The sequence below is a fragment of the Lygodium microphyllum genome, chromosome 7, assembly GCF_053477565.2.
Source record: "Lygodium microphyllum isolate KBCC chromosome 7, Lygodium_microphyllum_v1.1.10, whole genome shotgun sequence".
Lineage (NCBI taxonomy): Eukaryota > Viridiplantae > Streptophyta > Polypodiopsida > Schizaeales > Lygodiaceae > Lygodium > Lygodium microphyllum.
In genome coordinates, this window is record NC_141141.1 from 61,770,502 (window position 1) to 61,793,841 (window position 23,340).

Sequence of the window (23,340 nt, forward strand, 5' to 3'; positions counted from 1 at the left end):
ACATTGAAATGATTGTTCATCCATACATGTATTTCAAACATTATTAAGTCTCAAAGTGAAGGAGAATGTTGGTAGTTGCTGGGGTTGGTAATTTTAATGTGGAATGGCATGTGAGTGTTGACTTAAAAACTATCAAATGTATGCTTGGAATATGGAATGGGGTAAATGCAAAATATCCTTGTGTTCATGGCATGGAAAGTGTTGGGTTTAAAGGTTGGAGAAGTTTAGAACTAGCAAGAAGAGCCTTAACTAGAGACTCTATAGATTTGAGTAAAATTAAAAAAGTAGAAAACATATGGGATCCCATTCTTTCAATTTCTCTTAGAAATATTCACATTTTTACTTTGTAGTGCGGAGATTAAAATAATCTACAAGCTTCTGAGGTTGCATCTTGACTATGCATATTCAATTAAGCCATTGTCTTCATGGGATGAGTGCATTGACAAATGTGAGACATTACTCTCAAAAATAGACTTTCATGGGGATCAAGTTTACTTAAGAAAAGATCCAATACTTTTAAGGAAAAAACAAGAGAAGTCTTGGCCGATATCTCTATGGGAGGCTCAAAAGCCAGACTAGAGAATAGGTGAACACAACTTGGGAGTGTTGGAGAGAGTTGTGTGGGATCACGACAAATGTTGCAAGTACACCGCAACTTGCATTTCTAATAATGAACGTTTGGAGACACTTTGATATCTTTCTAGAACTCCTCAAGCAACAAAAGGCAACATACAAATATGCAAAAGAGTTCAAGCGTTTAATTACAAATCTTATTCAAGCAATAAATAAGGCATGGAAAAAAATGGATATCTTATTTTATTTGGTAATGTAGAGAGCATTTAATGTGAGTTCTCTTGGATAGATTTTCCAATGGTGTAAAATGATTGTTACTTTCTTGTATTGTAGCACATCCTTCACATTCACGGGCCTTACTTAGTGGAGGAGTATGGCCTCCTAACAGCTTATAGTGGCCAAGGCATGGAAAAATCTCATAGCCAAGCATGTACAATTATTTTTTGAAGCACAATACATGGAAGAGGAGTTACAAAAAGCAAAGCTCTTGAGGAGCTATTCAATTGGTTTTTTCAACAAGAGCTTCAAAGAATGAACACAAAAACATGACAATGATACTTGAGAATTCATACTATTTTATAAGATAAAAAACACAAATCTAGCTTCCAAGAGCTTTCACATCCTCTTCTTCCTCGGGGTTCTTTCCTCTATAATGTAGATATTTTCTTCTTGTGTAAGCAACTATGGATTTTATATTTGTTCAATTTGCTACCAAAGCAAGACAAGAGGGCCAATAAGTATCCTACTCTAGAAGCAGAGTAGCTAGGACCATAACCAAAGATCCTAATTGCCATTTTCTTCTCCAAAAACATTACCTCGTGGGCATTATATTGTAACCTAAAGAAACTAAGTAGCCTTGTAAGAGCCTTTATACAGAGTATAGGCCATGCTGCTTCCTTTGAGAAAGTGCTATATGGAATACTAAGATAACATGAGGATCCAAGTAATTTCCAAATGTAGCATCTTTCAATGAACTACCACACCAACTCTTAACCATTTTGCCATGTTCCAATAATTTTTTAGAATCTGCAATCTCAAACTATAAAAAAGACAAATACCAAATGAAAGTTGAACTCAAACTTGTCAATGTATTTTATAAAATCAAATATAATATTACCACATTTTCATCATGCTCAAGTTTAGTTGGATTCCATAGATTAATTGATGATAATGTCTCATTGGTGTCTTTTAATTCTTTACTGTACTTTGACTGTTCTCTTCCAAATTGGAAATTCCAAGTTAGTCTTGAAGATGACCAAACTCCTCATCAGCCATCCCCAACTCTTTCTCAGCATCCCTTGCTTTGTTGAAACAAAGAGAAAGAGTATTCTGTGTGGCATCAATAACTTATCATATGTAAATTTGTATCTAGTTTAAGTAACTTTTCGGTTTATTCTCACATTAACTATGCCATTTGTAGCATCTAAAGCCTCTACAATGGTTGCTAAATAATAATCCTCGCTGAGATTAAAGAGCGTTTGGATGTTTGATAGTAATATGTATTCCTTGTCCTTGATGGGAAAAGTTGGTAGAGAAGGAACAATATAGCAAGAAGGGGAGTTAGACATAGTATCTACATTTGCATGGCTTTCTTCAATAATGGTCTTAGCTTTGAATTGAGCAACATCCAAATTGTTAGAAATAGATGCCTTGTCTCAAGGGTCCACATACTCCTCTATATCCTTCTCATCCACTAGCTCATCTAGCATGGAAAAGGTAGAAGACTTTGCTACCTCTAATTTTTATTCATTAGCATTTATAAGATATTTAATAAGAATGTACACAATAAATGTAGCAGACTTTGATATGAGGTTGCATTTCCTAGAATGAGTAGAACAAAACACATAAGCTACATAAAACCTCTCAACAGAATGAGTTACACACTTCCATGTGAACAAGGACTTCTCTATAGCTAAGATCCCCTAGGTATATGAACATATTCCTTTGTATCCTTTTCAACCACATGCAATGCTAGACTTTCAAACTTAGCAAAGTCCTCAACACAAAAGTTTTTGCAAAACTTCAACACATGATCAAGATCCCAATCAAGGTTGAAAATATCCTTTGCAATTGCATAATAAGACAACTTCATGCCTTTATGAGAAGAAATTCAAAGAGTCTTTCTAAGGGGGTAATCTCTATGATTTGAGACAAACCAGGAACCCTTAAAGGTGACTTATCTTTGCTTGGAGATTTCTTAGACATTTCCCCACTTACTACTAAGCATGGAGAAGAAAGGAATTTCAAGAGCCAAAAATACTGGAGCACTAACTGGACCCCTTGACCCTATAGACAACCTTATGTGTTTGCAAATCTAGGGAACCTTGAAAGCTTTTGGAATTTGATATGTCGATTTAGAGTAAAGATATGGTGCAAATAGACAAATCCACACTAGACCGGAAGTTGCTCCTTGCTTCATATATTAAGAGCAACAGAAAGGGTGATCAAAACATATGGAACAGTAGTAGCCAAAACCAAGATGCATGCATTAGCCAAAACAAAGATACAGTGTGACAAGAGCTGAAAGAAAGATTCATGCAAACGTGTTATTAGACCTAAAATGAAAGGGAACAAAAACATGCAAAAGTAGGAAAGAATAGCCAAGAGTGAAATTGGAGAAGAAGGACAAACAAGATGAAAAAATGGAAAAAAATTGTATGACGGACTACCCATGCCTTTTTATACACGACCTAGTCAACTTGACACATGGTTGGTGGAGGTGACGGTCATGCCTCGTGCATGTTTCCCTTAATTTACCTCATAAATATAACATTTCCTTCCTCTTAAGAATGGGTTTCGTCCTCGAAAACGATACTTGGAAGGTCTAACTGTAAATTGGGAAACCTTTTCTTTAAGGTACTTACTCACTGCCATGTTGAGCTTTCTTCTGAACAATCTTTCCACTTAACCAAACATTCTTGATAAATAGTATTCCTTGTTCGTCTATTACGAACATTTAATATTCTTTCTGGTTCATGTGGATTAGATTGGTCATTTAATAGCTCCTCAATATTCTAGCCCAAGATACGATGCGAGTATCTCCTTTTGTGGTTATCACATTGTATCTTCCTTGCCCACCATATGACATTGGACTAGTATCTTTTCTATCCTGTCATTTTTTGTTAGGCCAATCACAAGGACAAAGTAGATAGCAAGAAAAGCTTATATAGATAGGAAGAATAGTGGAGAGGTTCTAGAGGCTGGGCCATCAAAGGTTCCAGAGGTTGTTGCCATAGAGATCTCTCTTACACCTAGTTTTGTTCAGTCTCCAACTATGGAATCAAATCAATCCATTATAGAGGATGTATCTTATCTTGGTGCTCAAGGTAAGGTCACAACACCGCCTTTGGTTGATGATCAACCGTTTGAGCTTGGTGGGTAGTCCCCTTCTCCAATTGCCCAGGTTCCAACACCTCCCAACAAGGGACCTGCTTAGCCACCTGATCAAGCTAGGCCCTCTCCTATTCCAACTAGTGAGCCTTCCAAGCTAGCAAAGAGAAAGAGGAGATCCACGTTCTATTATATGTAGAATTGCTGTAGTGAGATAAGGAAGGCCTAGAAAGCTACAAAGTATGTAATTCCAAAGACAACTTTCATAAGAGTTGTCAAGGATATTTCTGACAAATTCTCAAGAGTGTCCAGTGAATTTGGCCTTTATAAGAAATGGAAGCTTGTAATGATTATTTGTCTACATGAGGCACTTAAAGATTTTGCCATTGACTTTATAAATGATGCTTACATTGTTGCTACTCATGCTCATAGGATCATGATGAATAAGGATTTTAGCATGATCAACATAACTAGGTGCAGATTTGACAAGGTATTGAGACTCTTTCCACTACTGATTAAAAAGCCTTTGAGATCCTTAACATTTGCCCAAAATTATCTAGGAAAGTCAAAGAGCCAAAGGTCAAGGATGTGACTCACTTGTACTCTCAACACATGGTGTAGCTCAATAGGAGTCTATCCATCAGGAATAAAAAAGGCAAGAGGTGATAGAAACCAATGATGAGATTTGCAAGAGGAGAATTTCTTCACTTGGCCTTGTCAATTATGAGAGTATGGGTAAAGTGTATGGCCAAATGGTTGTCAATGTTTCTTGCACTAGTGAAAAAGAGGACTACCTTAGTATCTTTCCTGAGGACAAGTCCACGTTTAAGAAAAAAGACATTCAACTATATGACTCTATAGTTTATTATTGCATAAGGTAAGGCATTCATTGCTTCTCTTAGTCAAGATGTCTCTAAAAGTATATTTGTTGTTGATCCATTGCTCTATCGGTGGATTTTTTTTCAAGATCTCATTCAAATATAGTAATGTTTTTTTCAAGTTCTCATTCAAATATAGCAATGTTTTTCAAGTCTTTTGATTGCATCACAAACTACCATATCATTTTTTCTCATGTCAAAAGGTATGCAATTTTCCTAAAGGGTTAACTTATACTCATTTGTTCTTGTGTTTATTGCTTACTAGTATTTGCTTTGTAGAGGGCATTGGAGTCTAATATATATCGATGTACTTACTAGAGAAATCATCTTCATGAACTCTCTCAGTGGTATTCATGGCCAAACAAAAATGTGTGTTGAATGGAAAGCTGCTTGCTTTCTATTAATGGTTTATTTTAGTTGTTTGTCTTTTTTAGTCACAAGTTTCCATTTGCAGTAATTGGTAGTCTTGTGACTACATTCTTAGACATGACATATGAGAATATTGCTGATCCTAGAAAACCTTACAAGTTTCTCCTATAAGAAGTACCATTGCAAAGTGATGTACATTCTTACAGATGGAAAGTGATTTCAAATGTCTATAAGACAATAGATTCAAAGTTACTATAGATAGATGGTGTGAATGCAAGTCTCCTTAATATTGTCCATTTTTGGAGTGACCCTTATCAATCCACTAACTTATTACATTTATTCCTATAGTATAGGGACTATCTTGATTCATATATGTGATGGATAAGTGAGCTCTTTTGTAATTCTTTCTAGTCTTGTCATAAAACCCTTGTAACCTTTACTTGTATTAGCCTTTGCTAAAATCATCTTGGGTAAAAGCCCATGTTGAGCCACAAGTGATCAAGTAAAGAATTCATTTGATCATCTTGGGAGCATAAGCTAATGAGCCTCTATGATACTCAAAGGTGGATATGTCCTTGGTAAGTATTGAAAAGATGGTCATGCACAAAGTTGTGTACAATCATGAGTTTGAAGAGGGGTGTTAAAATACAAAACACATTATATATATTTGGGGGATTGCACAAGGGTCACACTGCCTAGCTTAATTCATTTGTCCTATGGTTGTATCTGTCAATAAAGGGAGAGTTTCCTACACCCATTGCACTATGCGAAGCCACCTTTAGCCACCAACCTTATCCACCTAGAAACCACTAGTAGAAAGGTATCTTCCAAAACCACTATCCAAATCCATTTATTGATATAGGAGCTAGAATAAGTAATATATTGTTAAGTAATTAGTTTTAGAGGCATGAGAAAACCTACCAATCAAGTATATGCATTTCAACCTTAGGATGTGTAACAAATTTGAAGTTTGACTATGAAGAGTGCTAAAAGATTAGCTTGTCAAGATCACTCAAATTAATTTCTCAGTAAAATGCATGGTCATGAAAGGGGTAAATTATAATATATTGCTTGGTTTTTCTTGGATAAAAAAATCTCAGTTAATTGAAGACATGTGTAATAGTTTGGTCTTCTTGCACAATAGACATGAAGCATTAAAAAAAAAAAAGAAATGCTAGAAGGGTATGCCTATTGACCTAGATGCTATATTGAGCATGCTTTGGGGAGCAGTAATTGTGCACCTACAACATGACTCCTTAACAAATAGGTATCTTGCCCTAAAGATAAGCAAGATTGGATTTATATTCTTGCCACTCTAGACTTTCCATTTACAGAAGAGAGTGAATATAAAGAACCTAAAAGTGAATGAGCCAATTGAGTGAAGAAGAACTCACTACACATTTGATGGAGCCTAGTACTAATGAACTTATGATACCCATTCTCATGATGAGCCTTGAACCATCTCAACCTATAGCTAAGGGATTCAATGTCCCTTAAACTTCACAAAATACTTACTCAATGGTGATGGTGTCTCAAGGACAACCCTCAGACAAATCTACTTATCTTAGAGAGTTGCTCTAAAAATGTGAGTAGAAATGGACCAAGTTACACCACACACTATTTAACAACCACAATAGTGGTGTCTTTAGTGAAACTAGAAGATTTAGAGGATGACAAGTATGTCAAAAAGGAGTCATCCAAGGCCAAAATTATAAAAGAAGAAGATAGTGAATTAGAGACTATGATCAAGGTACAAGCCCATAGACCTCTCTTGTCTCTCAAAATCATTGCGATGGGAGGGGCCAAGGACATTGATGAGAATTCTATGGGAGAGTCGAATGAAACAAGTTTAGAGTCAAATGCTATCATGGGTATAAATCCTAATATTCCTTAGCCTAGAAAAGCTAAAAGAATGAAGAAAAATCTACTTTTATATTTTAGGATATAAAAATGGTAGGATACTCAAAAGAATCAAGACACTGCAACCCAAGTTTATGTTATTGTGGTTATTGGTACAAAAAAGGAAGTTTAAAAGATTTACATGCTCAAAGGTGAGACCGATACAACGTCAATGGTAGAATTGGAGTTATAGTCTATGGATTTCTTGATGCCATAATTTAAAAGGCTTTAGCCATATCTTCACAAACATGGCAATTTTGACTTACATTGTATTAAAAACATGATGCAATCTAAATGGGAGTTTAGATTTAGATAAATACATTGTGCCTAGTGCTACAAAAGGGAAAAAAACAATAGTGTTTGTGTTTGCTCGTGGGGTGCTGGAATTAGGAGATCCACATCATAATCATTGAGTTTCGTGCATCCTAGAAAGAACTATTTGGATAGAAGCAATTGATTTTTCGGAGTTTTAAAGACATCGCACTAGGCCATAACTAGTACCGGTGCTCCTTTTTCTTTTGTGTCCTGGGTTGTGAGAGTGGAATATATTCCTTCTCCACTCATGATACAGTGGCATAAGTATATTGAGGTGTTTGTGGAAGATCTTTATGTCAATTTTGATCGGACCAAGAGTCTTGACAACCTAAGAGTTGTCTTTCAATGATGCATGTAATACTGACTTTCATGAAATCTGCTCAAATGTCAATCTAGGATAAAACGTGGATTCATTTTGCACTATGAGGTAGCCAATAATGATATTGTCATATTATAGCTGAAATTCGAGTCAATTTGGAGTTTCCACCATTAGAAAATTGCAAAGGTAGCTTGCCTTCATCCATAGGATAAAAAATATTTGAGAATAAAATAAAAGTGAATGAGTAATATGAGAGAAGAAAATACCAAAAGCTTGCACGACACAAGAATGGGTACGATCTCTCCCCATGCATGGGTGAGTACCTCCCCCATGCATATATTTATAATATTAGAATAAGATTTTATGCTCAAAATATATTGAAAGCATCCTTTTTATATTTCTTACTTTTCCTCACTTTGCACGACTCACTTTTATGTAAATAAATCAAAATATACTCTATTCTAAAGTGTGCATGCAAAATCCTTACACTAATAGACATATGCAATATATAATGCTTTTGATAATATTTTTTCATGTTATAGAGTACATAAATTCTATTCACAAAATTGTGCACTCCAAAAATCATAATTTTGCTTACTCCATCTAATTATTTGCTCACCACAACACAACACACATTAGTATCCTTCCATCTATTTGTCAGGCAAGCATAATGTGACCAATATCACACATGCACATCTCATGTGATAAGCCATGGATCATGCGATAAATAAATAAAATTCACAATAATAAATTGTGATAAAATATAGTAATAAATATAATTCCACAACATTTCTTGGGAGTTAAAAAGCAATTGTCCCTAGTTGATAACTCAATGAAACATATGCAAGAATGGCTAACCATATTCAGATACCTCATGTGGCTAATCTGGTACCACATATTAGTGCTACCTAATGTGGCAAATTTGCATAGTAAAATTCCATGGATTTTACATAGAATGCTACCTATTGTGGCGAATTTGTGCCCATGGGACATTTAATGTGATTGTAAGTAGTAAGGCCTTAACTAGATTGTCATATTGGGAGTTAGTGTTAATTTCCATATTCATTGCAATTCTTCCACACAATGATTTGTATATTTGATTAAATATCTATAACATTGATTTCCTATTCTAGTGGTAGTGTGGTCATGTAGTAAGAAGAACAGTTATAAAGTCCATAGAAATTTGCTCCCATGGGCCATTAGGAACTGATAAAGGTATAAGAAAACCATACATTTTCCCATGGTGACACTTAATTTGTTGGCATACAATGCATTTAGACATAAACTTTGCTATACCATGCTTCATAGCAATCTAGTAAAAATACTATTTTCATGTAGCTATGGTAGATTGGATACCCATGTATACAGGTTGATGCATTTCACTCATAGCAACATGGCAAAAAGGTACGATAACACATAGCTTGCATTGATAATATACAAATCCATTTACATAAGAATAATTATCAACCATTGTGGTGTTAATACTTTGAAATTTGTTCCAAATAAAGAAAAATTAGATTAGTAATATTTGTAGAAATCATTGCATCAAAAGTTTGAATTTCAATAGCTGGGTGGATTTCGACATTGAGAATCCAATGCAAGTGTTCATTTGTCAATCGGAGTCCATTTGACTCCCCATTTAATGGTCATAAGGTTTGGCATTATAAAGTAGCTACCTAGTTTGGAAGCCAAAAAGCAAGTGACAAAGGCCAAGTAATAGTTTTCGATGCCAAGAAGCTATTTGTTCAATCAGATTGCGAATCTGAGATTGTTTGCCCCTCTGTTTAGACCAAAACGACTTTCAAATAGTGTGAACACGATGGGATCGAACTAGTTTTTTTGCAAGTTATATGTTAATCAAACTTAAGAGAGCCAAAAGGCATGAAAACTCAACAAAGGGGGTGGGTACTATTTTGTTAGTGGCCCATTTTTATTTAAAAATACATTTTTAATTTAAAAAAAGTAAATTTGCCCATTTGAATAAGGTCTCTACATAGAGAGAGTTAGTTTAAGGCATGAGTAGCAATCTATAGGTATACAATCTGAGATCAAGCTCCTAACTTTTAATCCAAAAAAAGAGAGACCAATTGATGATTTACTAGTGTTAGCTATGGTAGTCACATCAAGAGCTAGAAGTAGTAGAGCTTCCAGAACTAGAATCCCAAATTATAGTCTATATAAGGTGCATCATTTGCTTTAAAGCCACCTTAGATTATGGCACCACTCACAAATTACCCTAAACCCATACATTTTGATGATCCAAGTAAAGGAGTAGAAGATGTATCTCAAAGCTAGCCAGCAAGCAGTTGAAAACGCACTATATGTCCAAGAGTGCTACATGTGAATGATCTAGGCCCTACAGGCTTCCACACATAAAATACTTGCCCACCCAATAAAATTTCCAAGGAAAGAAGAATAGCATGAAGACCCTTTTTTTTTTTTGGCAAGGATACCAAGAGAAGAGGGTTGACTTGGCTATTGCCTTTGATTTCAATATCTATTGAGAAAATAGATTCTCCAAAGATTTACCCTTGAATACAATATAGCAAGTTATCAAGTTAGGGGAAAGCACAGTTAAGGGGTGGAGGGAACAATAGGATGTAGATGTACTCGATGAAGCTTGCAAGCTCCAAGATGCCAATATCAAGAGAGAATACATTACTATGCAGATTGGGGATACATCGAAGCACCGACTGGAGTGGTGATACACTATCCTAGAGGTAGATGAATTCACTTGGTTTTCCTTCTATACTCATTGCTACATGAAAATGATAGTTGCTCTATTGTCCATATCCCAAGAAGCACATCAAGAACTATAATAAATAGCTTCATGGACAATATGGCTTCTCAGAGATCCCTTATGTAAATGCACTAGTAGTGGGAAAATGAAATTTACTTATTCCAACCAATGGATCTTAGACCATCCTTCAACAAGTTCCTTTAAAAAAACTACTAATTGTCAGTACCCCTCATTTAGTACAACCTATAATTATATCTACCTTCTATTGAAGTTATTTCATTAGGTGTCTACATAATATTAGGCTATTTTGTCATCATTACACCAAAAAAGAGGAGGAGGAGGAGAGAGATGGATCCTTGGCTGAGTAATGAGAAAAATAATTATAATGTGTTAGAAGTATATAATTTGTTCTAGGAGATGGCATGTTAATACCAATCTCCTCAATAGCACACATCTATGAACAAACATGAAGAAGGGCAAAGAAGAGCAAGATAAGGGCTAGAAGATGCAAAGAGGCTAATTCCCATAGAACAATTAAACTGGAAATACAAAGAAATTGACTATTTACCAAGAAACCATAGCCAAGGTGGCTAGGCATGAAATGATATTACCATGAATGGCTAAGAATCAATTGATGAGAGGCTATAGCATGGCATGCACCCCAAGCTATGGTGGCCAAGAGTACGCACCCTCTTAGATGGTGGAAGGTTGAGACCTTAAACATAAAATGTTGTAAAATGGCAAAAATATCCTTAGCTAGTTACAACTTAGCCTTTCATACTTAACCCTAGTAGGCTAAATATTAGCTAAGGTATTAAGGCACTTTTACTCTATTACAAGACATCTCGGCCTTGTTAGCCATGGTCATGGTCTCGCACTTTATGGATCATGTATTATGCCCTTAGCATGGTTGGACCTTAGTTATGTTAGCCTTATGTGTGAGGTAGCCTCTATTTGTCTCATGAAGTTCACTGCCTCATGAAGTGTAGTTTTGGGGAAATTGCAAAAATGTGATCTAATGAGGCATTTTGTGTATTCTTCTCATCAATCTGGTCATATGTGATGTCTACGCTTGATGTATGATGGATTTATTTGATTATGAAGAGAATTTGGCAGTTGTTGGCACCATCATCTATGGTGTCTTTGTCTCATTTACAGCACGTTCTGTGTGTTGCACTTCTCATTTTCTGATTTGTAGTGCTGAATATAGTATGTTTATGCTTCTATATGGTTAGTTCTAAGTTTCCATGGTTTTTGGATGCGATATTGAGTATTTACCCCATGAAGCATTCTTTGTCCTGTTATGTATTCTGCATAGATAGGGCTGCAACACTTTGGCAATCCTGCCATGCTTTTCTGAATCTCTGGTGTGGAAGTTTAATAGCAAAATGACTTCTTTTGATGCAATAAATTTGAAGCTCTGTCAAAAACGACCTTGTTTGGGAAAGGAAACCTAATTTCCTAAATGTAGTTTGGAAGGTTTTTCAAGTGTAGAATTTGTGCAGAGATTTGAAGAAATACTTGAGATTTGTGAAAAACGACTTTGTTTTATGGATGAAAAACATATTTTCTGTATGGAGTTCAAAGGGTTTTCTGTATGTATATACTACCATTGATTCTCTGTATCTGTGTGTTCAAACACCATTAAAAATGGCAAAGATTGAGGCTAGAAATTCAAATTTGCTATCTGAAGAAGGATCCTTGTATGGAGTGCAATTTCTGCATGAAGTGAATATTCTGTTCGAAGCAAAGTTCCTACGTGAAGCAGAATTCCTGCATGGAGCAGAGTTCCTGCATGAAGCAGAATCCTTGCATGTAGTTCCCTCCATGAAGCAAGTTCTTGCATAAGGCGGAGTTTTTGTATGAAGCAAAATGTCCAAAAAATATGAAATTTTTATCAAGACATGGAGCATGGCAGATTGCCTAAAGCAGTGATAATTGCTTGAAGCAATGCAACTACCTAAAGCAGTGGGTAAATCAAAGCAGAAGAAAAAGTGGTGCAAAGTTTGCTTTGAGTCTGGACATACTTCAAAGCATTGTTCTTATGTTCATGGGTCTTGTGAAGATGGAAAATCTTGCAAGTATTTCTGCATGTTTGATTTATGCAATGAGTTTGATGGTATCCGCAAGAGGTTTTCAGCAGAAATAAAGAAGGCTTCAAGTTCAAAGGTTGATAAAGCATGGGAGAAGTTGGATTCTTTTGAGGATATTCTTCATGATGCTTATGAATGGCATGATGATCATGAAGGCAAGAAAGTCAGGTATTGTTCAAGTGTTAAGCATATTGGGAGATTGCTTACAGCAGTTGAAAAGCTCAAGGAAAGATATGAAGATGTTTTGGATTTTGATTCAAACTCTGATTCAAGTTCAAATGATGATGATGATGATGATGATTGGTGCTCTTTACCCATGGTCTTGCCAAAGATTGAGGTAAAGGGAGCGAGAGAGGACAAGAGCCAAAGAAGCCAAGAATCCTGGAGTGCCCCAAACCCCAAAGAGCAACTTGCCATCGAGTGGATCATCATACACTTTGTATCAATAATCTCAAGGTATTTTCCATATTTTGGTATTTTGCAAACTGTTATAATCAATCTCGAGTCAGCTTTAATCAAGAAGAAAGTAAGTCAATAGTTTATGAACAATGAAGATGATCAGATTGGTGATCAAGAAGATTAGTTATGTATTCCAGAAGATGATGCTATTATGGATGATAAGTTTGAGGATTATGGTTGTTGCAATGAGGATGTCATTGTGCATGATTTTCTTGGTTCTCTTATTGATGCCAAGGAAGATAATGTAACTACTAAGTTGGATTTCGATGAAGGAACTTTACTAGAACTTGAAGAAGTGCCACTACCTGTAGTGCAAAATGCACCATCTTTGGATCTATTTGTTCTAGATATCAATGTTTCCAGCATGCAAGATACCATTCCATCCAACATAGGCATTCAAGAAGTGCAAGTCCATATCCACAATGCCATTAACATTGAGCAGTTCTTATTCCTATCAAACTAGTTGGTTGCACTAACATGTCCAGGCTTGTCCATATTCATATGCATCACATCCATAGCCCCACACCAATTTGGCAAACCCATGTGTAGCATGAACCCATCTTGGATCCATTGATGCTATCAACATCACGTGGCCATTGTATGAAGCATGATCTGTGTAACAAGATGACATCTACAAACTTGCTCACAATCTTAAAGATTGTGGATTTCCCAACCCCAAAGTGCTCACCAATCTCTATATACCTCATTTCTCTCGCAAGGCAAAGTATAGAAAAAGCCACAATTAACTCAACAAAAATAACTCTACCACAAATAGTCAGTAGTGAGTGTGGAATATCCCCTTATTTTAGATATGTGTGCATCATGATTGAGAGATGCATGAAAAAAGAGATTGGAAAGTAGAAAACCTCCCTAAATCATGCATGGTCTCCTCTTACGGCACAGACATAGAAGCTCCACCAATCAATAAAGTAAGGTTTCACACAAAAATTTGAGGGAGAAAAGCTTTGATGTCTTTCCAAAATCAGTCCTTGAATTGCCGAATGATCAATATCATTCATACATACCGATGAGTATAGTCCATGCATCTAAAAGATAGGGAAGGTATTGATTGATGATTGAACATCCATTTCCATCTAATAAATATCATTGTCTTCATCATCATTGTGAATGGACATCATGTTTTCCTAGTATATGTTGACCGCAATAAGTCTTAATACAAGGGAATGTTTCAATGTTTCCATTATATTAACCTCGATGCAAGACAAAAAAAAGAAATTCAGAATAGGAAATGATGTGGAAAAAGGTAGCCCGACAAACGAATAAGAGAGGAAATGCCAAAAGCGCAAAAGGTTAAGTCGAAGATAAAAACACATTTTAAAATGCAAAGGCCTCACCAAAATTTTGTAAAAGAGTGCCAAGCTCCCTCCTGTGCAAATTGTAAAATCTAGATGGGCATAGGTGAAGGAATAAGGCAACAAGAAGGGAACACGGAAAGAGGATCTTTGCAAGATGCCCGGTCATGTAAAAAAGGGGATGGGTGTCCAAGGGATTTACGGCTTCTACATAAACTCAAAAAGTGAATGAGAAGCTCATTCTTTGGTGTGTGGCTAAAGTGGATTCTTCTTCCTCTCTCCTTCTCCCCTTCTTGCCTGTGTGTGCTTGTATTTGAGAGAGGGAGTGTGAGAGTGTGAGGGAGTGAGTGTGTGAGGGTAAGGGGTTGTGGTGGAGAAGCTCTCTATCTTCTCCTTTGTTCTTCTCCTCTCTTCTCTTCTCTTAACCCATACATGGCTATGGAGGATAAAGCTCGAAGGAGGAGGCTTGAGGTTTCTTGAGCTTGCAACTAGGATCATGGAGCTACTGAAGTGCTTGAGGGAGGAGGCCACTCATTTGGACATCAAGGTAAGCTCACTACACCCATGGGATTGAGGTGTGTCGGATGTTGAGAAACACGGATCTAGAGTTAGTTAGCTATGGTGGATGCAAATCATAGAACCGATACATGATAGAGAGAAGAGATTGTAACTCAAGTGAATTAGGTTTCAAGATAGATTAGCTTGGACTCATAAAGACAATCTTGAGTAACTCAAACTGATAGTACCATTACATTGAAATGAGTGTCAAGTACATGCCTTTATAGCTTTTTTGGATAGTACCACTGTACCTTACTGTGCATATGGGATTTTGGACCTCTCTTCTTAGAGCTTACATCATTTGTCTATTTCTTAACACCCCCCCTCAAATGATGAGTCCCTACACTTGCTGGCTTTTGCCCCCCCTTCATGATAACATGGCCCGGAAGACTAGCTCATTGGCAGCCTAGTCAAGTTAAAGCTTGAGACTTTACATCTTGGCAAGGGTTGTACAAATCAAATCCACTAAAAAAAAAAACATATGAAAGTTCTTCAAAACAATCTGTCAGAGTTGTTGATGGTAGCGGAAGCATATTCTTCTTCTTCTCTTTCTTCCATGTATTGGTTCTGGTGATGATCACTTTGCAATTGTTGGGCTCTCTTCTTGTGGAAACATTCACTGGCTACATGGCCAGTCTTACCACAATAGTGACATGTAATCCGATCCTTGTTATTGTTGTTGATGAATCCTCGACCTCTTCCTTTAGGTCCAGCAGCTCCTTTGGTGTACAAAAGATTTTCCCTAGATGATGAGACATTGTCTTTTGCATTCTTGGTTTTTACTTTGCCTTCTTCGTCAAGTAGTGAGTGCTCAATATCTTTAAGTGTGAGGCTTGGAACATTACTCAAAGTGGACACAAGATTTTCATATGGATCCTTGTTTACACTTGCAAGCAGTACGGCTATTGCTTCATCTTCCTCAATATTCTTTTTAAGAGATGCAAGTTGAGTTTTTAAACTCTTAAACTTATTAATGTGTATGGTCATAGAAGCACTGTCTTTGATATCCAGTTTATAAAACTGCATGAGAAGTTTTACCTTTGAATTCTTTGCTTGGGTACCAAACATTCTATCCAGTTCCTCCCAGGCAGTTCTAGCATTTCTTATGCCAGATATATGATGTAGCACATCATCACTTAGTCCCCAGGCAATGATGCCTAGTGCCTTATTATTCATCTTCTTCCATTCTTTGGATTTGAACTTGTCTTCTTCAACGAACCTGTCTTCATCATCTTCCTTCTTGTTATCTGCATCATCTTCAAACAAGTCCCATAAGTCTTTCCGCATAAGATGGTACATGGTCTTCTCCTTCTAGGCATGGAAGCCTTCACCATTAAATTTTGCTATATGTTCCACTTCAGTCATCTTTAGTAGGAGGTCTTACCACGAGAACTCTCGGGCAGTGTCTATCCTTTTACAAGAAGATTGAGATTTACAAGGGATTCAATAATTGTGCAAGCAAATAATTTCATGCGGGAAGGTCTTACCAATTGGCAATCTTGCTCAATGGCAGTGTCTAATCCCTTACAAGAATAGAAATTCTAATCACAAGTAACCTCTTAGGATTTTCTATAACTAATTGTCAAGCGTATTAACAATCCGTTCTTTTAGTTCAAGCCGAGTTCAAACACATATAGTGTGAAGGTAATTTGATAATGCAGTGTGAGATGAGTAGGCTGATTTGAATGGAGTTGTTTTGAAGAAGGACGTGTGAATGGTCTTTATATTGATTTGGGGTTGAAATGAGGGGAGAGTTTTAACCTTAGTTTAGAAAAGAAAGGATCTGACAGCTTTAACCTTAGTAAATAGGGCTTTATATTGATTCCACGGTAGCTTCTGGCGCCGTTTTCTGTCTTTTTCTCTCAATCTGATGGCGCGTCGTGGATGCCCCTCGATTCTGTCTCCTCCTCTCGATCTGATGGAGCGTCGTGGATGGAAAGCTTTCTTCTTCCACCCAAGGCAGTAGCAATCGCCGCCAAGCTTCAGAGCTTCAAGCTCTATCTTTCTTCTCTGTCTCTTTAATCCTAAGAAAGCCCAATGTTCTGACTAGCTCGTGTGCATTTTTCAAGATCTGAGCTTGGACATAGACAGTGAGTAAATTGCGCTGTTACACCGGCGAATCTTTGACACAAAGCCCCATAATGGCATGACTCGTGGCGTGTCATTGTACACGATCTGTGCTGGAACCTTTCTCCATTCTTGCATACATCAAATGCACTTCTATGGTGTTTGCAACAGCTCACGGCCCCAGTAGACAGAAATACACTTCAAAGATAGTCTAAAAACTTCTTCCTTAGAAAAGCGATACCTCTTTGTAATAAACTTCGATCTCTTCTCCACGATTTCTTGAACTGCAGCACTTCCAAAAAAAACTTAGCAAAGCCTCAATACTCGAACCTCCTAATCTTGAAATGAGGAACAAACAAACATTGGATGACTTTGAGAGATGGAAAGAATGAGAGAATGGAAGAAAGGAAGATTGAGAAAGTGCCCACACACTGGCCAACTAGCTCGGCCATGGCTCTGATACCATGTTGAGAAACACGGATCTAGAGTTAGTTAGCTATGGTGGATGCAAATCATAGAACCGATACATGATAGAGAGAAGAGATTGTAACTCAAGTGAATTAGGTTCCAAGATAGATTAGCTTGGACTCATAAAGACAATCTTGAGTAACTCAAACTGATAGTACCATTACATTGAAATGAGTGTCAAGTACATGCCTTTATAGCTTTTTTGGATAGTACCACTGTCCCTTACTATGCATATGGGATTTTGGACCTCTCTTCTTAGAGCTTACATCATTTGTCTATTTCTTAACATCGGATAGGTGAGATAGCCATTAGAGCTTGCTTAAAATGCTTGAACAATAAGCGGTCCATGGGTCTTGGCGGTTGAGCGTGAGCTCCCACTACATTTTGGTTCCGTTGCTAAGCCGACCGGATTTGAGCACTTGTGTGCTTCAAATCGAGCATCGAAGTAGGGTTTTATCCCCAAAATGGTGCTTGATGTGGGTAGGAGATTTTAGAGTTCAATATTCAATGCAAGTAAGTATTTTGGGTTTTGATGATTAGGCAAGTAGGACGAATCATTTCAGTACTCGAGTTGTGATTTTTGTTGCATTTAGAGTAGGATTGGATTGAGAGATTGAAGCAAATTGCTTTAGGGTTGCTGCTGTAAATAGGCCCAAAACATGGCAAAAATAGGGTTGAAATTCATTGACAAGGCATGAGCACTAATGGGGTCATAATTGGGCATTGGAACAAAGGTTTAAGACCTAAGGAAGGGGGGGTGAAGGCTCATTTTTAGTTTCAGCACAAAGAGAGAGAGAGAGAGAGAGAGAGAGAGAGAGAGAGAGAGAGAGAGAGAGAGAGAGAGAGAGAGAGAGAGAGAGAGAGAGAGAGAGAGAGAGAGAGAGAGAGAGAGAGAGAGAGAGAGAGAGAGAGAGAGAGAGAGAGAGAGAGAAGAGTGATACTTAGAGCCTTTCACGGATCGATCGTCTTGTGTGGGAGTTTTCGACCATTCTAGGTATATACGAACCTTTTCCCTTGTCCATTCTTGTATTCTGAAGGTGTAGGTGACTTTAGGTACATTGAATCGGCACCATGAATCAAAATCATGCCATCGCGGTTGTTGCATTGTCGAAATCAAACCAATTCATTCCCATCCCCACAGAATTAGACTCAGACATCCGATTTTGGATAATCGGATGGTCCGATTTTCACAATCGGATGCTTGGACACTACTCAACCCATCCGATTGGACAGAAACCAAGAATTGAATTCAAACCCCTCGTGACTCGTCTGATTAGACGCATAGAGTCTGATTCTAAACTATTGGCCCCATTAGACTATTGGACTCACAAAAATCGGACCACCTCAAAATTGGATGCATCAAAATTGAACAAATGAAAATCGGACCAAGACGTTCGATTCTGGGAATCACACATTAAGAATTGGACCTTTGTCAAATCGGACCAAAGGGTTGATGGTGAAAATTGGATGGTCGATTATGATTTGATTGAGTTGAAAGATGCAGTATAGACCCTAGGGATCCCTGTGAGCAGCTAGCATTGAGCCTGAAGGCATACCTGGCTAAGAACGTACAAGGGACTAAGAGAGCTGCATCAGTCATCTTGCATTTCCATCCCACACTATTTTCGACACTTGAAGTGCACTTAAAAAACTAAAAGCTTGATTTCACATAGTGCATGAAAAGAACACCATGCACACTTGGAGTGTACATAAGTTGAGGGTTGTTTGTAATAAAGAGAGGAATACATCCAGATATAATAAGCAAACTCAACCCACCAATAGGAGATGATCCTCAACCTTAGACGGCCTATCAAGAATCCTAATCTACATGATCAAGAGAGACCCGACCCAAGAAGAGCCATACGCATAGAAGGATGGACACCATTGGAGGTGCAACACTGCATGTCGACTTGACCCACCCCACAGCAACAATTTGGTGGAGCAAGAGGCCACAGATATGGCAAGAACCAGTGCAACCCAAGGAAGCAACAAGCTCCAATTGGAGGATTTTCTAGTTGAAATCCACAGTTGAAATCCAACAATTAGTGAGTAAATATGATCTCCAAACCCAGATGGACCACCAAGGTAGGCCATTAAAGGATATCATCACAAACCTTGAGGAGGAGAGAAAATTAGCATGCAAGGCATTGTAGAGCATCGTAGCCTACAACCAAGAGCAACAAGCTAAGAGATTGCGATAGGACATAGAGATGTGAGAAGTTTAGCAAGTGTTAGCTCTGGGGAATAAGAATCAAACACGACCTTACACATAGAGAGAGTGTGTTGTGCTCGAGGCAGACTTAACACGCTGTGAGTGAGCTCCTTACGAAGCAGATCATTGATAATATTCAGTAGAGTAAAGCGTGGTAGCCTTAGCAACATCATTGCTTATAGGATTAGGAGTCACCCAGGGCTCCAAGAGCCAATCAAAGATCCTTGCAATTGCAAAGCAACTAGATAAATATCAATTGGGGCAATGACCTATATAGTTTCATAGAGCAATTCAAGTAGGTCTACGAGGCTAATGGCCTCATTGATCCTACTCAGCCCCCTCACAAGATTTCGGCCTATGCTTAGGTGATAATGGTAGGACACGGTACATGAGCTTGGACGCTGCGGAACACAAGAACTTCAACAACCTCAAGAATATCTTCATTAAGAGATTCTTTGAGATTGGGTACTTTGACAATCTCATGGCTTGGCTGATGAATGTCAAGTAGAAGGACAAAGAGGACATTAGGGATTACATTACCCTTGTGTGGAGTCTCTACAAGAGAATCCTAATTAATGAAGTACCCACTGAGAGAGAAGTCTCCACAGTCTTTAATTATTAGCGGAATATGCAATAAGTAACTCTACAAGGCCTTGGCAAGAAACTTGAGCTTGCAGAGAGACACAGAAGTTAGGGTCTTTGAAGAGGAACCAAGTGGCAAAGTAATGAAGCTCCTCTAAATACACCCTGAAATGCACAAGAGGGCAAATTAAAACCTTTTGGTGTGCACACAAAGCACATCTTGGAAGAGCTACATCAAGAGCACTTATTATAGAAACAATGAACACATTGAGAGATGAAGAAACCTTGGAATCTCTTATGTTCAAGCCTAAAGAATAGTCACTGTGAGCTCTAGTTGATTCACTTCCTCTTATTTGGTTGGGCTTACCATGGAGATCTTAGATGATGCTTTTGTGATGGGAAACTTGCTAAGTCTTGAGCTTTTGTTTCATTGTTGGAAGCCCTCTCAAAGTTTCCTTTGCTTCTAGCTATAGCCTCCTCATTTTCTTTTTCCTTAAGTCTCTTGACAGCTCATGTTCTAAGATTCCTACATATGTGGAGGACACCTTCAATGTTTATACGTTTGGGGATTTCTGGGATGTCTATTTCTCTCTCTTCTACAAACCTTGATGACTTCTTGTATGATTATCATTAATACACCTATGAATCCTATTAATATGGCTTTGATTGCAACTTTTTTCCTTATTGCTTCCCTACTTACTATTGATGTGGGTCCTGATCTTTTAAAGTCCTATGCACCAAATCCAAGCAACTTGGCTTCATCATGCTTTATAACAAAGGCATTGAGGTTCTTATGTTCTCTGTGTAGCCACATTTTCTAGCATTACCACTTAGGTCCTACTCATTGTGTAATTATGCCTATTTCCTGAGAATAGAGCATGTATTAACTTTGCTCAGATTTTCACAATAGGGCTAAGAATATCCACCAAGCTTACACCATCATTAGTGAACACCTTCTATTTATCCATCTCCAGACGTCTCTTTTTTATCTCTTCTCCTTTTTGTCCACCAAGCCGAGGGCTTTATGGAGTACCTCTAGAAAACTTTTTCAGTAGTACGATTGAAGGTTAATAGACTTTTTCTCATTATCTGAAGATGATGCTTCCTTCTCCTTGAGGATAGGGTTAGCTCTTAAGATAGGCTCATAATGGACTACTTCTTCACTTGATGATAAAGTAGAATAACTTTCATTTTCCACCTTCATTGTATGTGGCTACTCCTTGAAAACCACATCGTGACTCACTATAATCTTCTTTGCCTCTTGGTCATACAATTTGTAAGCCTTTTGCTTATCCCTATGACCCAAGAAGGTACATGCTTTGCTTTCTATTTTTAACTCATTCTTCTTATAAGTGCTTTTGAACATGTGCATAACATTCACATCCAAAAGTTCTAAAGTGTGACACAAATGCTTTCTTACCATATCATTCTCAACAAGTTTTAGCTATTCTTTAAACTTACTAAAAGCTTAAGCCTTATCATGAAAAAGAAGTACATCCCCATCTTCCAATTGTAGTCATCACGATGATAAACATAAGACAAGAATATCCCCCAAGGCTTTTGTAGGCATTTTATCACATAAATTAGGATGCATCAACTCTAGAGGAGCCTTTGCACTGTTCTTGCATTCTTGTGGAAATGCATTTCTCTATTGCTTGCTCATTATACAAGCTTCACATGGTCTTTATTTCAATTAATGCATGTAGGTGAGTAATCATACCTTGCTTATGCATCTCCTTTAACTCTACAAATCCAATGTGACCATTTTCATGCCAAAGTTTACATGTGTCGACACAAATGGTGGGTATAAGAGCACTTAGCTTATATAGGTCATTCCTTCTCCTTCTTTTACCTTTTTCAACAACTTTGCCAACATCGTCGAGAGTTTTTGCATGTGTCTTGGTGAACCTCACTTCATGACCAATATCAATTTTGGAAGCAACTAATGATAGATTTCTCTTAGTCTTTGGAATATACAATACATTTGAAACCTTTTTGACTTCATCATTTACAACACCAAAGGAAATAATACGTGTCCTTAGTAAGGTATTTTGCACAATTTCCAACCCCATCACAGTGATGGGTTCTCATAGATTCTATATTGAATTGTACAGACCTTTCTTGTTGGTCATGTAATAAGAGGCACCACTATCCAATATCCATGAGTTAGTGATAGATACTTCTTGTGTGGAGGAACACACTTACTTAATGGTCACTATGAATAACTCCAGCTTTGCTTCAGCCTGTTGGTTATCTCCTTCCCTTTATTTCTAGGATGCCATTCTTTCCATTTGCCTTCTTCACATGACAATCTATAATTGCATATCCTTTCTTCTTAAAGTAGAAGCACTTTGCTTGAAACTCTTTTTACCACCCTTCTTCTTTTTGTCACTTTTGATAGAGAAACCACCTTTGTCTTTTGCATTAGCAAAGAATGCAACATCTCCACTATTGTTGCCTTCTCGTGCTTTGTCACAACTCCATTAATAGTGTAGAAAATTCCTCAAATGTCAAAGATTAGGGTCGCAACTAAGTGTTTAGGGTAATTACTAGTCCATCAAACTTTGCTGGACAAATCTGAAGACACGTTCAAGCTAGCTTCTCATTAGTCTTTTGTATCCCAATGCCAGCCATCTAGTCATGCATATTCTCAATCCAAGTTATGAATGCTTCAACTATCTCTCCTTCAACAAGCTTCTCCATTGGTAGTTGATTCTCTAGGTTCTGAATCCTTATTCCGTTTTACATTTTACAGTGACTCCTAAGTACATTCCAAGCATCTGATGCCTTGATTGCATGTTGAATCAAGGTGAAAACATTGCCAAAATAGGTTTCAATGTATCTTGCATAAGTACAATGAAAGCTTATCATTCTTCAATGATTGAATGTAAAAAATGAGATGTTAATGGAGTGCATACTAATTAAAAAGTCTTGTGTGAGACAATACAACTTCTTTTTCCATGGTTTCTATTTGAAAGACTTTTAAACAATCCATCAATTACTAATCCATGAAGTGACTCTCATTAGTTTTATCTTGAGACATGAAGAGCACCCAAGTGAAGACAAAGAGATGCACACAAACAAAAATGAGCTTTTGTAAGGGTTGTTGATTCCATTGTGGTGTACACAATAGCAAGGGATTCAAACCATCCAAGTGTTCATAAA